We start from the raw sequence: 14,120 nt of genomic DNA, 5'->3' as shown, positions 1-14,120 counted from the left end.
ATATGTTATATATACTCTCTCTATACATATTAGAGTCCCCAAGTCCTCTCTATTTAAGGAGGAAAGTTTACCTTATTTGTGGATATTTTTAAAGAGGCCTCTCCTAAACTCCTCACTTCAACATTTTTATTTCTTTCTTATGAAATCTGGAGTTTTCTGAGAGTTCAGTCAAGGTCGTGGAACACTTAATTTTTAATCAGTTATTTAGACCGAAGATTGATAGTTTTCAAAGTCAACGCCTAACACTTCTTCTGGAAGGTGTACCTGTGTTTTCTGCATTTCTTCCCCATCACTCTCTTTTATTATCCTGAAGAGAAAGTATTATTTTTGATTTTATGACAGCTCAGCCGCTTCTATCAAAGAACAATCTTTGTCATTCCTCACTACCTATCTTCTTCTTTGCTGATCTCTTGCTCCCTCTGAACCAGAAACATTCCTTAGATTTATGGACATTTCTTGTACAATGTTCTTTTCATTTTGTTGCTTAGATCTTTACTCATTTTGGTTCTAGTTTCTTTAGCTCCATTTTGGGTTTTTTCCAATCTTCCAGTCTTTGACATTTCAATCTATTAGTCTTCTTTCTGTATGTGCTTTTTATTCACTCATAGACTAGTCTCACCATTCATTTCTCTTCCTGAGCAGAGAGAATTCTGCCTTTGAACAAATGATGCTTTTCTTCAATGTATTTTTCCCATATAGTCTTCCAACACTAAGTGATTAATTTTTTTGTACTTACTGAGGGCCTACTATGTATCAGGTGGTACATATAAACACGCTTCATTGAGTCTCACAACTATATAATTGATATATTTCTACAGATGGGTGACTAGAAGCTTGGATGTATTAAAGGGTCAACATTTACACAAGTACTGGCTTTATTCTCCAAATATTTACTGAACTGTTTGCAAACTCCAGGCACAGGATCAGATGTTGGGAGTGTAGCAGACTAGAAAACTATTGATATCCACATTCTCATGGAGCATTTTGCAGGACATTATCAGTATATAAGTAAATGTGTAATCAGATATAAAATAACCTAGTATTTTAAACATATACTAGATATATAAATTGTGATATACATAAGGAAGGGAATGCATATGTGTTTTGATAAAACATAATTGGGGGTGAGGTGGTTGGGATAGGTCTCAGTGAAGAAACAACATGGTAGCAGAAATCTGAGAGGGCAGGACTTAGTTCTTAAGAAATGAGACGAGAAGAGCATTCCAGGCCCAGGAATGTGAATAAAGCAAGGACACATGGCAGGAAAAGTTGTAAGTATGTTCAAGAAACAAAATATTTCCAATAATGCTAGGGATTAAGCAGCATGAGATGAGATTGAGAGATGGGACGGTCATGCTCCAAAATATAATTTCTTCCACCTCTCTCCTAGAAGTCATTGGCATTTTCTTGACCCAGCAATTTAGCATTTATTCCATGGCATTTATTGGCATTTGTTGTTATGTCAACATTGAAATGTCTCAGGACTCAGGCTTGGTTATTCTTATCTAACTATATTCACATTCTTGGTGAATTCACTCTCATGAAGTTTCAAAGCTTCAAATACATATGTATCCCAATGACTTCCAATGCTGCCTATAGCCGGGACCTCTCCTCTGAACTCCAAAACTGTATATCCCCATATGTAGACATCTCCACTTGGATGTTTGATAAACATCTCAAACACAACTTCTCAAAAGGCCAATTTCATTAGCAGATTACTTATGGGGTCTGGGATTTTATTTTACCCCCTTTCACAAGCCAAGGAGTTAAGTCCTTGTTAACTCCGTGTACTATTTCATGGATGCTTCAGAAGACACAAAACTCCTGTTTTGAATTGTTTCCCTTGATCCTAAGTCTTGTGATGTGGAGGAGGCCAGAGAGATGCTATGCATGCAGTGGATTTTCATTGTTACCAAGGGACTCTGAGTTAGCACAATCCACTGCTTGTATAAGAAGCAGTAGGCAAGCTTGCTATCTCTCCCTGAAGCAGAGACCTCATCTTTCAAAGTTGCTCTCTCCAAAACACGCTCTGAGAAATTGCCCAAGTTAAGAGCAATCGAGGCCTGGTCATTTTTGACATAACTAGAGAGACAAGTGAGAATTCAAGAAACTCACGGAGGACTGTCTCACACGATACTTCCATAAAGTGGGTGTGGTTGGCATCACGAAGGCATGTGGAGAAGAGTATGAGTCTAAAAGCTGCTACTGTATCCCTTGACAGTAAGGGTAGTTTAGAGGCATTGGGACCTGGTTTAAAAAAGTCAACAAAGAACTTGGTTGGACTTATTTCATCCTCAACCCTGGTGGGCTGATGGCTGCCTGGGCTGGCAAGGCCTAGGTACCTGGGTTGAAGTCTGGGTGTCTCTCACTTGCTTTTCACTATGAACATCCCATAGACTATCTTTAATGAAGCTGTTTCTTTGATGTCCACTTCACCTTACCTCAGCAAGGAGAAGGATAGATACTGTTACCTGGGCCAACATTCCAAGAATATAGATTTCCCCACTCAAAATTTGTTTGCTTTTGAAGTAGCTTCTCATCATGAGTGGACACTCCTCTGAGGACAGAATGTCTCCCCAATCCAATCAGTTATAATACCAGCTCCGCACTCTCTCTTCTTCTGAGAAATGAAACCCTACAGGCCTCTTCATCTTTTGCCCCTCTTAAGATCATCTTGCGAATAAGGCATCCTTTTGGTCATCACTCCAGTTGAGGATTTGATACCCATTTCTACTGTCAAATCATATAAAGATACCCAAGATATGAGTGCCAGCATGTTCTCCTTCTATCTGGCTATGGGCTGAGTTGTGAAGATTCCCAGCTCTGCTTGTGTCTCCTAGTCATGACCTGGCTCACTTCTAGCTTCTTGTAGCTTCTCCACACTCAGAGACTCCATTATCGTCCCTGATCCTACCTTGTGAAATGGGCCTGCTAGGTTTCTCCAGCCCCAGGATTCCTACGACACTACAGATGGCTTCCTAATATGCTTGTATTTACTTATTTAGTCTGTTATAGTTCCTATCACCCACTAGAATCAAAGGTCTCTGGAGGAAAATAGTTTTTTATCTTATATTCACTAATATCTCTAACACCTAGGACAGTGTCTTAAACATAATATTCTTATTATCATGTATAGAATGAATAGATACACGTCACTATTGATTTGTCCATCACTGCCTTCACCACTAGAATGTATTCTCTGTTAGAGTGGATGATCTTTGTCCTGGATGATCTTTGTCACTGCTGTATTCCTTATGTCTAAAATAGGAACAAATCACATATTTTTTCATAAATGTATCCTGAATAAACGCACTGAATGGCCAAAGGAAGTGAGTCCTAACTAAGCTATTTCCAGTATAAAGAAATGTAACGGTTAACTTCCACTTAGGTATCTTGCTAATCACTTAAAAAATTAAGTTTATTTTAGAAGATGTGACTCATTTATTGATTCGGCAAGGATTTATTATTTGCAAGCCTGTATTAAGGGTTCATCCCTCAGAAGGTTTAGTAGAATTTGTTTAAAAAAAAAAAAAAACTATGGGGCGCCTGGGTGGCGCAGTCGGTTAAGCGTCCGACTTCAGCCAGGTCACGATCTCGCGGTCCGTGAGTTCGAGCCCCGCGTCGGGCTCTGGGCTGATGGCTCAGAGCCTGGAGCCTGTTTCCGATTCTGTGTCTCCCTCTCTCTCTGCCCCTCCCCCGTTCATGCTCTATCTCTCTCTGTCCCAAAAATAAATAAACGTTGAAAAAAAAAAAAACTAATTCAAAGAATGGCCATTGAATGTGACAGAGACTGCTGGCTATTTGCCAAAACTTGTTTCCTCTTCTTCTGAGGCTCACATGTGCCATTCACTAGCTCTCTGGTTGGCATTTGTGGCACGAGGAGGGTTTTCTGACCGGGGCAGGCAAGCTGAAGGGACATGTGTCCCCTTCAGGCTTGGCCTGTAAAATCTTCCCATGTGCCACTGCATTCCCCTCCCCCCGCCACACCGCCCTGGCTACCCAGAAGGGGGCAACCCCCAGGGAAGTTTTGGAAGTTGCACCTGGAAGATGGCAGAGCTCATTCAGATATTGGCCATGAAAGATTTCGTGGTGCAGAGCTGCCTGGCCAAACTATGCCCCTCTCCCAACTACTCTTAGAATTTATTTTTGGTTCAAGCCATTAGGTATTTGGGGGGCATTTTTAAAACCCACTTTAGCATACCTTAACTCACTGAATGAAAAGGTTTGTTGGCTTTTAAAAAGGAAACCGTTTTAGGAAGAATTTTTCTAAATAAAATGGTAGCAACACAACATCCAGTACCTCTTGTTTTCCAAGGTCACAGTGAGGGCGAATCCATTAAGGATGATAAAACTTATACTGTTAGATTTACCCCCACAAGTTATTGGAAGGATTCTCAGACAAATTCTTCATACGGTTTCACTCAAGTTTTTTCTGAAGAATCTCCACAGGTTGCATCTCCCATACATGGGAAACTGTGTTGCTTCTCTCACATGTTGACTCCAGCTTCCTTCCTCTTCCTCTGATTACCACAAGTAGTATTTCCTGGAGGGATCTCTACGCGGACTCTACACAGCAGCTTCCGGCACTTGCATGGAAAACCTTCCACCAGGCACAGTCGGGTGCGTCCAAACCTCTGGAGACAGAGATGTCAACCTGCCTCAGTGAACAAGCAACTGTGTCACTGGCAGATGTGGAGAGAGGGCAACTCACTCTCTTCTCTGTTGTTTTGCACTTACAGAGTGAAAACAACTTATTAATCTTCTGCTAACATTGTTTCCTACTTTTAATGCTCTCAGACCTGGTCACAAATGTGATTCTTCTTCCTTTGGGGGTGCCGCTAAGGGAACATTAAACCCAATACTCTACCGGAAATCCCCTTTCACACTGATAATTGGGGCTGTGATACCAGTCTAAGCTTTCCTGTCTGTTCCTCTTTGTCCTTCAGAGAATTCTGTCCTCGTTTCTTCATGCAAATAAGTTCCTAGCCAAAAAAGCACACAAGTGCACCAGAAAAAAGCAAAAGTTTGACTCTAAACTGAATACAGCTCAAGGCTCAGGTTGAGTCTTGTTACATAAATTAGCCATTGATTTACCGCCAGCACACTGCTTGTCACTAGAACATGTACCAAATGATATATGGAAAGGAATTTATAATGAAACGAAGAACAAAAGTTTTGGGTTTTCGACATTTGTTTAGTTGTCTTGTATCAGGTGTGTGTATCTGAATGTGTTTAAGTGTGTGTGTGTGTGTGTGTGTGTGTGTGTGTGTGAGTTTCTTCAACTTCATTGGAATAATACTATTTACTTTCGTTTACTTAAGAGAATTAAAAAATATATATTATTCATTTAATCATGACTAAACAGATGCCCTTTGTTCATGTTTTCATTTTAAGAAAAATGACCCGGCAAACTAAAGTTTCTATTAGCCCTGCTTAGATGACTCAATATGATATGTAAGGGGAGAGTATGGATTTTTAATTAGCCATGTGCCTCAGTGAAGTTAGTAGTGTAGCTTACATAGAACAGAAATAGAACCACAAAAATGCTCATTTAAGTTCCCTGTTATTAATAGGTAGCCTCTCTGAATTTAGCTTCCTAACTCTTCAATAAGGACACGAGTTTTTTTCAGTCACATTACGAGGCTTAGACATAATATATGCAAAGTGACAATCTTATTAGGTACTTGGTAAATAAAAATTTCTTTTCATGAATAGAGAACAAATTTGAACTCTATTTTGGAAAAATGATTTAATAACCCTCTAATTGCTAGTTGAGCCCTCTTAAAATGGGGAGAATATTGTAACCTATCCCACAAAGTTGAGATAGGACATGTATCCCACTACACTGTTCTCATAATTAACCAAATTAGATAATCATTAGTATTACTAAAAATTAGATTACTTTTCCAAATGTATGTGAAAAATCTGTCACTCATAGCTTTAAGATCGTTTCTAAATGTTTCCCTCTCTTTTCTTTTTACTTTTAAACTAAGTTCTAAATATTGAAGTATCTGTATGCTCAGAGTATTTTTTTTTGTTTTTAAATCTTTATTTTTAAATAATTTTGGATTTATAAAAAAGTTACAAAATAATAGAATTTCAATATATTATTTACTTAGCTTTCCCTAAAGTCAACACCTTGCATAACCATGGTGCACGATCAAAAAAGGAAAATTAACATTGATATACTCCCATTAACTAATCTAAAGACCTGATTTGAATTTCATGAGTTGTCACATTAATGTTTTTGTTTTTGGTTTTGCTTTCCTCTATTCAATCCAGAACCATTCATTGAATTTAATTGACATGTCTCCTTAATCTCTTCCAATCTGCAAATCTGCAAGAGTCTCTCTCTCTCTCTCTCTCTCTCTCTCTCTCTCTCTGTCATTTATAACCTTAATATTTAAGAAGAGGACTGGTCAAGTTTTGTATAATATCATTTATTTTGTTTGCATGATAATTTCTCATGATTAAACTGGGGTTTTTAGCAAAAATACCACTGAAATGAGTTTTTCTCTCATTACATCACATCAAGAGAAACCTAAGGTCAGTGACTTATAACTGGTGATATTACCTCTGGTCACTTAGTGCCAAGTTTTTCCCTGATAAAGTTACTAGATTTCCTTCTATGGTAACAGGCATTTTGTAGGGAGTTAACACTGCAACCATAGAAATATCCTATTCATCATAATTTTGCTCACTAATTTTATTTATTTATTTATTTATTTATTTATTTATTTATTTATATTTTGAGAGAGAGAGAGAGAGAACAAGAATGGGGGAGGGACACAGGAAGATGGAGACACAGAATTTGAAGCAGGCTCCAGGCTCTGAGCTGCCCAATGTGTGGCTCAAACTCATGAACCCTGAGATCTGAGATCGTGACCTGAGCTGAAGTCAGATGCTTAACTGACTGAGCCACCCAGGCACCCCACTCGCTAATGTTAGTTTATCATTGATGATCTTTGTCTTTGGTCATTATACTGTGCTATTTGCTCAAAAACGAGTTTCTATTTCACTCATTTCCTGCTCATTACCTAATTATAATTCTACTGCAAAGAATACAAGAACTGACACTACAAAACTAAAAGACAACATAGGGAAGAAGCTCCTTGACATTGGTCTTGGCAATGATTTACTAGATATGACAACAAAGCACAAGGAACAAAAGCAAACATTGGCAAGTGGGACTACATCAGACTAAAAAGCTTCTGTGTAGCCAAAGAAATAATTAACACAATGAAAGGAAACTTATGGTCTTAAACTTTTTATCTGTATTTGGAGTTAGTGGAAACAATGCTATGAACCTTCTTTTCAGACTTTCTTGAAAGTACATCCCACATCTGTGCTACTTCAGTTCTCTTCCCCCACACCTCCTTTCTGCCTCCACTCTCTCCCTGTTAGTAACTGATCTGAATAGTTTCTGGTCATCATTTCCATATTTCTTAGCTACAAATATGAATATGCATATATAACTTATCATATTTCCATCTTTTTTTACATGAAGTATATTCCAAATAATTTTCACTTTGTTTAACAATATATTCCTGAAATTACTCTATCTTTGATCATAGAAATCTACCTCCTTTTACAGTTCCATTGTACTCAATTATGCGTACATCTACAATTCATTGATGTACTCTCCTAGGTATAGATATTTAGGTTGTTTCTAATATTTTACAATTATTAATAATGTGGAAATGAATAACCTTGTGTATATGTATTTTCATATTGTGGCAAATGGAAAAAAAGACAATTAGACCATTTTTTTCTGAGCCATCGATGTGTAAATTACTGTAAATATTATTCAAGGTCATTGTGACTAAACCTGAAGGCTCACAACTTACTTTATAAAATTTTAATCAAAATTTTGTTTAAGAAATATAACTAATACCTATTCAAATAGCTGTTAAATCATTCAATATAATTGTGTTAGCCCTTTCAGGCTGCTATAACAAAGTACCATAGGCTGGCGGTGGGGGGGGGGGAGATTATAAACAACAGGATTTTTTTTTTTTTTGCCACAATTCTGGAAGTTAAAAGTCTGAGATTTAGGGTGCCAGCATGGTCGGGTAAAGGTCTTTTTTTAGGTCAAAGGTTTTTCACTGTGTTTTCACATGGTGAAAGAGGAAAGGATTTTTCTGGGGTCTCTAATCCCATTTATGAGGGTCGCACCCTCATAATCTAAGCATCCCCCCAAAAGCCCCACTTCCTAATACCATCACACTGGGCATTGGAATTTCAACATAGAATTTGGGGGACACAACATTAACTACAGCATTAATCTTTTATCACACTGACACTGTGCCTAGCATTAGTTCAGGCAGACAGCAAGATCATCTTCCTGTGGGCATATGGAACGTTCATCTAATGTAAATTTATTTATATCACCATTTTTCCTCCATCCTTTATACTTCAATAGGATGCCATATTCCTTAGTTCTTATAATATATGAACTAGTAAATAGATCTGTCTGCTTTTGATGAGCAGCATACCTTCCCAAAGTTTGTAATAAATACACATTAGGAACAAAAGGCCAACAGTGGCACAGAGAGTTTAAAAATTTTTTTTAATGTTTTTGTTTATTTTTGAGACAGAGAGAGACAGAGCATGAGCAGGGGAGGGGCATAGAGAGAGAGGGAGACACAGAACCCGAAGCAGGCTCCAGGCTCTGAGCTGTCAGTACAGAGCCCGATGCAGGGCTTGAACCCACGAACTGTGAGATCATGACCTGAGCCAAAGTCGGACGCTTAACCGACTGAGCCACCCAGACGCCCCCTGAGAGTTTAATCTAATGCCAAAGTTATGCTGCGAATAAGTGGAGTTGAATTTGAAATCTGACAGTCTGTTTTCTGAATCGACAATATGTTGAGTGGAAGTTATGAATACTGATGGATTTTAAATGATAGAGACAAGCATTTTTGTGTCTGTGTATTTCCTGACAGCTCACCACACACCAGCTACTGGACCAAAATGAAACCCATCCACCCCCTAACCCTCACAACATGTCTATGAGAAGGGCACAAGATCATGCCACTGCTTCAAATAAACCAACTCGTTAAGTGCAAGAAAGTGACAGCACCAGGAACATCATATTCTGCAGACTATTCTCAACCTCTAGATTGCCATGGTGATTTCTAGGGCATTATATACATTGATTAAAATCTATAATCATCTTCCTTCACATTTTTTTGTAGCACTTGGTACTAGGCACAACATTTTACATGTTCTTTATAAGTCTGAGAGAAAGGCTGTCCTGTCCAGGTAACTTGGTTTTACTCACAAGAACACGGAATCTCAGAAAGCTATAGTGAAATCCTTAGGGTCACGGGGCAACAAGTTGCATGCTAGCATTGAAACCCTGGGTGGAGGAATCCCAATTTCAGATTTTGGGCTTCAAATTCCAAAATCTAAATTCATTGAATTCTTTATCTTTAATGAGTCTGATATCATCTTAAAAAAAAAAAGATTATTCTTAGGTGCGCTTTTGTTATTTGAAATAAAGACACCTGCAGAATATTGGCAGTTATTTCAACACCTCAAGTAAGAATCAAGAGATCCATTCCTGGTCCTGGTTTCGCTAATTACCAGCTATATGACATTTGGAAATCCATTTACACTTTAGTAACTGTTAATTGGAGGCTTGTCTAGCACACACACTTTTTTAGAGATATACAGTGAACTGACAGGCTCATAAAGAGCAGCTGTTCAGACTGCAGGCAATTACCTTTCAAGAAACTCCCAGGGGGAAAAAATCCATATAAGGATTAACCCTCTCATCTAAAAGATACCTAAGGATATGGACCTAAAAAGCACTTTGATTTGCATATTTTTCTCATAGCATTTGGCTTTATCTTTGGCCGATTCTGAATTTCTGCTTGGAGAAAAAAAAAAGCTAAAATTAGGCTCTTAATTTATTCTGCTAGTCACATATGCTCTCTTTCATCTTGCTAACTTGTAATAAGTGGATGTCCTAATCTCATCGTTCATACCCTTTTCTTGTTGGCAGGATTAAAAAAAAGAAGAAGGAGAAGAAGAAGAAAAAGCAGAATGAGCAATTTGTAGAGAAGAATATAATAAAGTCCTCCAGTCCTCCTAGAAGGAACTTTTTTTGTTAACAAGGCCTTACATTGTCCCACTGAATAATGCAAAATTTGTTTGGTTGTACCCTGCAGGGCTCCCAGGCCCGGAAACCAGGGGCAGCAGCGGCACTGGGTTGGCACAAAGTAGCAGAAATGTCATTTTTTAATTATGTGGTTCTGAGGGGAATCTATTATCCACTGCTGAGATGCTGAAATCAGACAATTTATCTCCGAGGCAGCTCTGTCTACAATCTAGAAAATATATCTCTTGTCACTGCAGGAAATAGAACGAAAGGGTGTTTTTATTTCTGGTGCCTTATGTTTATAAATTTATTCTTTTAAGTTTTGCCAGTGAAAGGGAATAACGTCCTAACGTATTGCTCTGCCGTTTCTCCTTCCTGAAGGGTGTTCAACTCACCCAGGCTCGTTTTGCCCTGGCTGGTATCAAACCCTCTAGGCCTCACATTTAGTAAGTCTTTGCACTGCCTCCAACTCCTGTTCCAAATGCCCATTGCCAAGGTAAACAGAAACAAATCTTTAACAAGGACCAAGCGAATCAGAGCTATCCACCTAAATTAATACAAATACAAATTGCTCTTTTGCATTTCAAACGAGATGCTGGAAACTATTTGAAACATACCCTTTCTTCTCTTGTGAGTTATTTTCATTTAAATGTAAACTAATACTTATACCTACCAGCTTGTTCATAATGACTCTTCATTATTTCTGATTTTTTTTTCCCTTAAGGTATCAAAGCAAATGAAAGAATTTAGTTCATATTTGTCTACCCCTCCCCCTTTCTTTAAAAAAGCTGCCAAATTCATTACGCTCACTGCTCTGTGTGCATCAGGGCTCCGAGCAATTCACATCTATTAACCATCAGGTACAAGCTAAGTGCTTTTAAAACAAATGCGTGCAGTTTATTTTAAATGAATGTATGCTTTCTATATTTTATAATAGCATCAGGAAATTTGATCAAAACCTGGCAGGCAGAATGATAATAGCTGCATTGCCCTCTAGTGTATACTATTGGTATAGCAGTATAGGTATAGGAAGACAAATGCAGAGGATTTTTTTTGTTCTGTTGCATGAGGACACCTCTGTGTGTGTGTGTGTGTGTGTGTGTGTGTGTGTGTGTGTGTGTATAAGATTCCAGAATCAAAAGAAAGTGCAATGTCACCTTCTAGGCTATAGAAGGGGTTTTATTCTGAAATACAAAGTTTTCAAAGACTATGAGCTGGTTTCCTAATGCCGAAAGCACACATCACTAAGGTATTTTCGGCTAGCCTTCTTTGGCAGGGTGAGCAAGGGGAAAATGTGATGATCTTTACTATAGACTTCATTGCTGTAAATATTAGGATGTAAACATTCCAGTCAAAATGTTCCTCCACCCTGGCTATTCTTTTATAAACATATGCAACTCAGATGAAAGAGGAAATATGCTTTGACATGGTGTCATTTATGGTCACATGTTTCATAAAATAAGTAAAACAGAATGGAAATCATACTTAAAAGGATTTGCCTGCAGGTATACACAGTTACTCATCATTTACAAATAACCATTACTACTACTAGCACTATTAGATTCATTTGGGGATTTTATTCTGAATCTGTCAAAGCAAGCATTCCTTGAAAGCTCTTCCAGACTGTGACCAGGAATATTAGGGGACTGTGATATACGGGATAAACACACACACACACACACACACACACACACACACGGAGGGAGACAGGGACAGAAAGAGAGAGAGGGAGAGAGGTGAAATTTGGGGTAACTGGAATTTATTTTCCAGCTTCTGTGGGACTTGAACCATAATAGAAACACATACACATCACAGATTCTCACCCAAGACCTGCCTTTAATTTCTGGAAATCACCCTAACTTTGTAGCTTCTTACACATACCACACTCCTCAGCTGGGTCTGTGATATTTCCATCTTATCATTTCCCAGTTCCTAGACTCTGAGGCATATAGCTAAACAATGTATATTTTTTCCTAACTGTGCAATAATAGCCAACTCCAGAGCCAGGCATCATGAGTTGAAATCCTACTCCTGACCCAAGCTCTGCTACTTCGGGTAAGTTACCTAACATTCTGAGCTTCAGTTTCCCATCTCTGAAATGCAGAATATGAAAGCATCTATCTCACAGAGTTGCATGAAGATTAAATGAGCTAGGACATATATGTCAATCAGCATAATATCTATTATATGTGAATATATCCACTCAAAAAGCTGTTAGCCATATAAATACCATTTACACTTCAAAGCATGAAGCAAGATGACCTGTTGCCATTGCCAACTGAGATGGAATCCCCAAAGCTGACAGCAAGAGAGAGAGACTGTAGCAATGGGAGTCACCTGTGTGAAGAGGCCCTGTATTAACATTCCCTGAAATGCTCTCCACTGCAGTTACTGAAGACAGCAAAGCAGGGCGGCTGCTGAATGCCTCATTGAAGGCACAGGAGTGGCTGGAGGTCGTCTGCGAAACCCCTGTGTAATATACTAACGGATAGAAAAGTCCTCAAATACAGGAATTGACTGGCTCTTTCTGAATCCCCACAGTGGTTCTCTCCATGGAGTCTTAGAATTGGCATGTGGAGAGGAAAGGGTGCTCTGTGTTTCTTCCAATATATCCAAAGGGAATCAAACACCCCAATTTATTAGGGTGTTAAGGTTAAAAGACCATTTTATAGTCTAGAAAAAGAAAGAGGTGCTATGGCTCACATTATTGTCAACTACTTTCATTTTAAGTAGTTAGCTACTAAATCTTAGCAGAACGCCTCAATTCTCAGGCTATTGGGGTCCTGATTTGAGACAAAAGGATTTAAATTTCTCTCATTTAGAGATTTCACATGTGATTCTATTACTTGATCATGTCTTAACTGGTGAAATAAAACCTGATTCAGAAACCTGATTCTATCTACTAATCCAAATATATATAGTATATTATATATACATATATGTATTTTTATGTATTATATGTATATTTATATAAAAATACATATATATTTATAATCTACTATATATACATCATAACCTTCAGAGAGAAAACAAAGGGACTTATTACAAAAATTAATTGAAAATATGATACAAAATATTCAAGGTATTAATACATTCAATAAAAAGATAAAATAACAAAATTTTGAGGTAATTAGTTTTCACAAGGAAATTACTGCACTGAAATAAGTTGTATATGAGAGATTCTATCAAATTCAATATTAATAACAAAACTATTTTTCCTCACCAAAATTGATAGCTAAGCAATTCTACCTCTCAAAATAAGAAAAAAATAGACATACTATCATCTATTTAAATATTTCAAAGGTACTCAACTGTTAATTAGTACCTCCACAATTAGATTATTTATTTCAAATTCTAATTTAAGTTTCTCCACCTATCACATAGCTGAACATGTACATGTGAACTAACTCTCTCTCTCTCTCTCTCTCCCTCCCTCTGTCTAATGGTTTTTTAGGCTCGACTTTTAGGCTAAAGGACAGAGTACAGTGTATTAAATCTTGCCAAAATTTTGTTCTATTTTTATTCTCTTTGACTCAGGTCCAGTAGGTATTTTTACCATCTTCATGAATGTTCTTGCAGGGAGTCTGGTGTTCTACCTTCCATCCCATTGAAAGACACTTTAACAAAGGATCAAAGAAAATGTAACCTTTCTTAAAGACTCTCTGGTATTTTGTTCTGTTTTTTATCCCTTAAGGAAAATTGTAAATTTCTACCAATCTGTTTTTACTACAAAATTTTTGTATTGGATAGAAAAATAAAAGAAGCATTTTTATAGCTCTTTAATGTTAAGTAATAGGTTGTTTCCCTCCATCTGACATAAAGTACCTTTTCTTTTCTTTTTTTTAAGCTAGAATGACAATATTCTTCTTTATCTTGTTTTTCAGCCACAGCATTTCCCACCTCTTGCTATAATCCTTGCAATACCATTCAGCATAGGTTTGTCTATTCTATTTACTTTTAATTTATTAACAGAAAATATCTTTTTCAGTACAATGATATCATTATTTAGTAGCAG

Source organism: Prionailurus bengalensis, chromosome B3 (assembly GCF_016509475.1).
Source record: "Prionailurus bengalensis isolate Pbe53 chromosome B3, Fcat_Pben_1.1_paternal_pri, whole genome shotgun sequence".
NCBI lineage: Eukaryota > Metazoa > Chordata > Mammalia > Carnivora > Felidae > Prionailurus > Prionailurus bengalensis.
Note: the sequence above shows the minus strand (reverse complement) of the source record.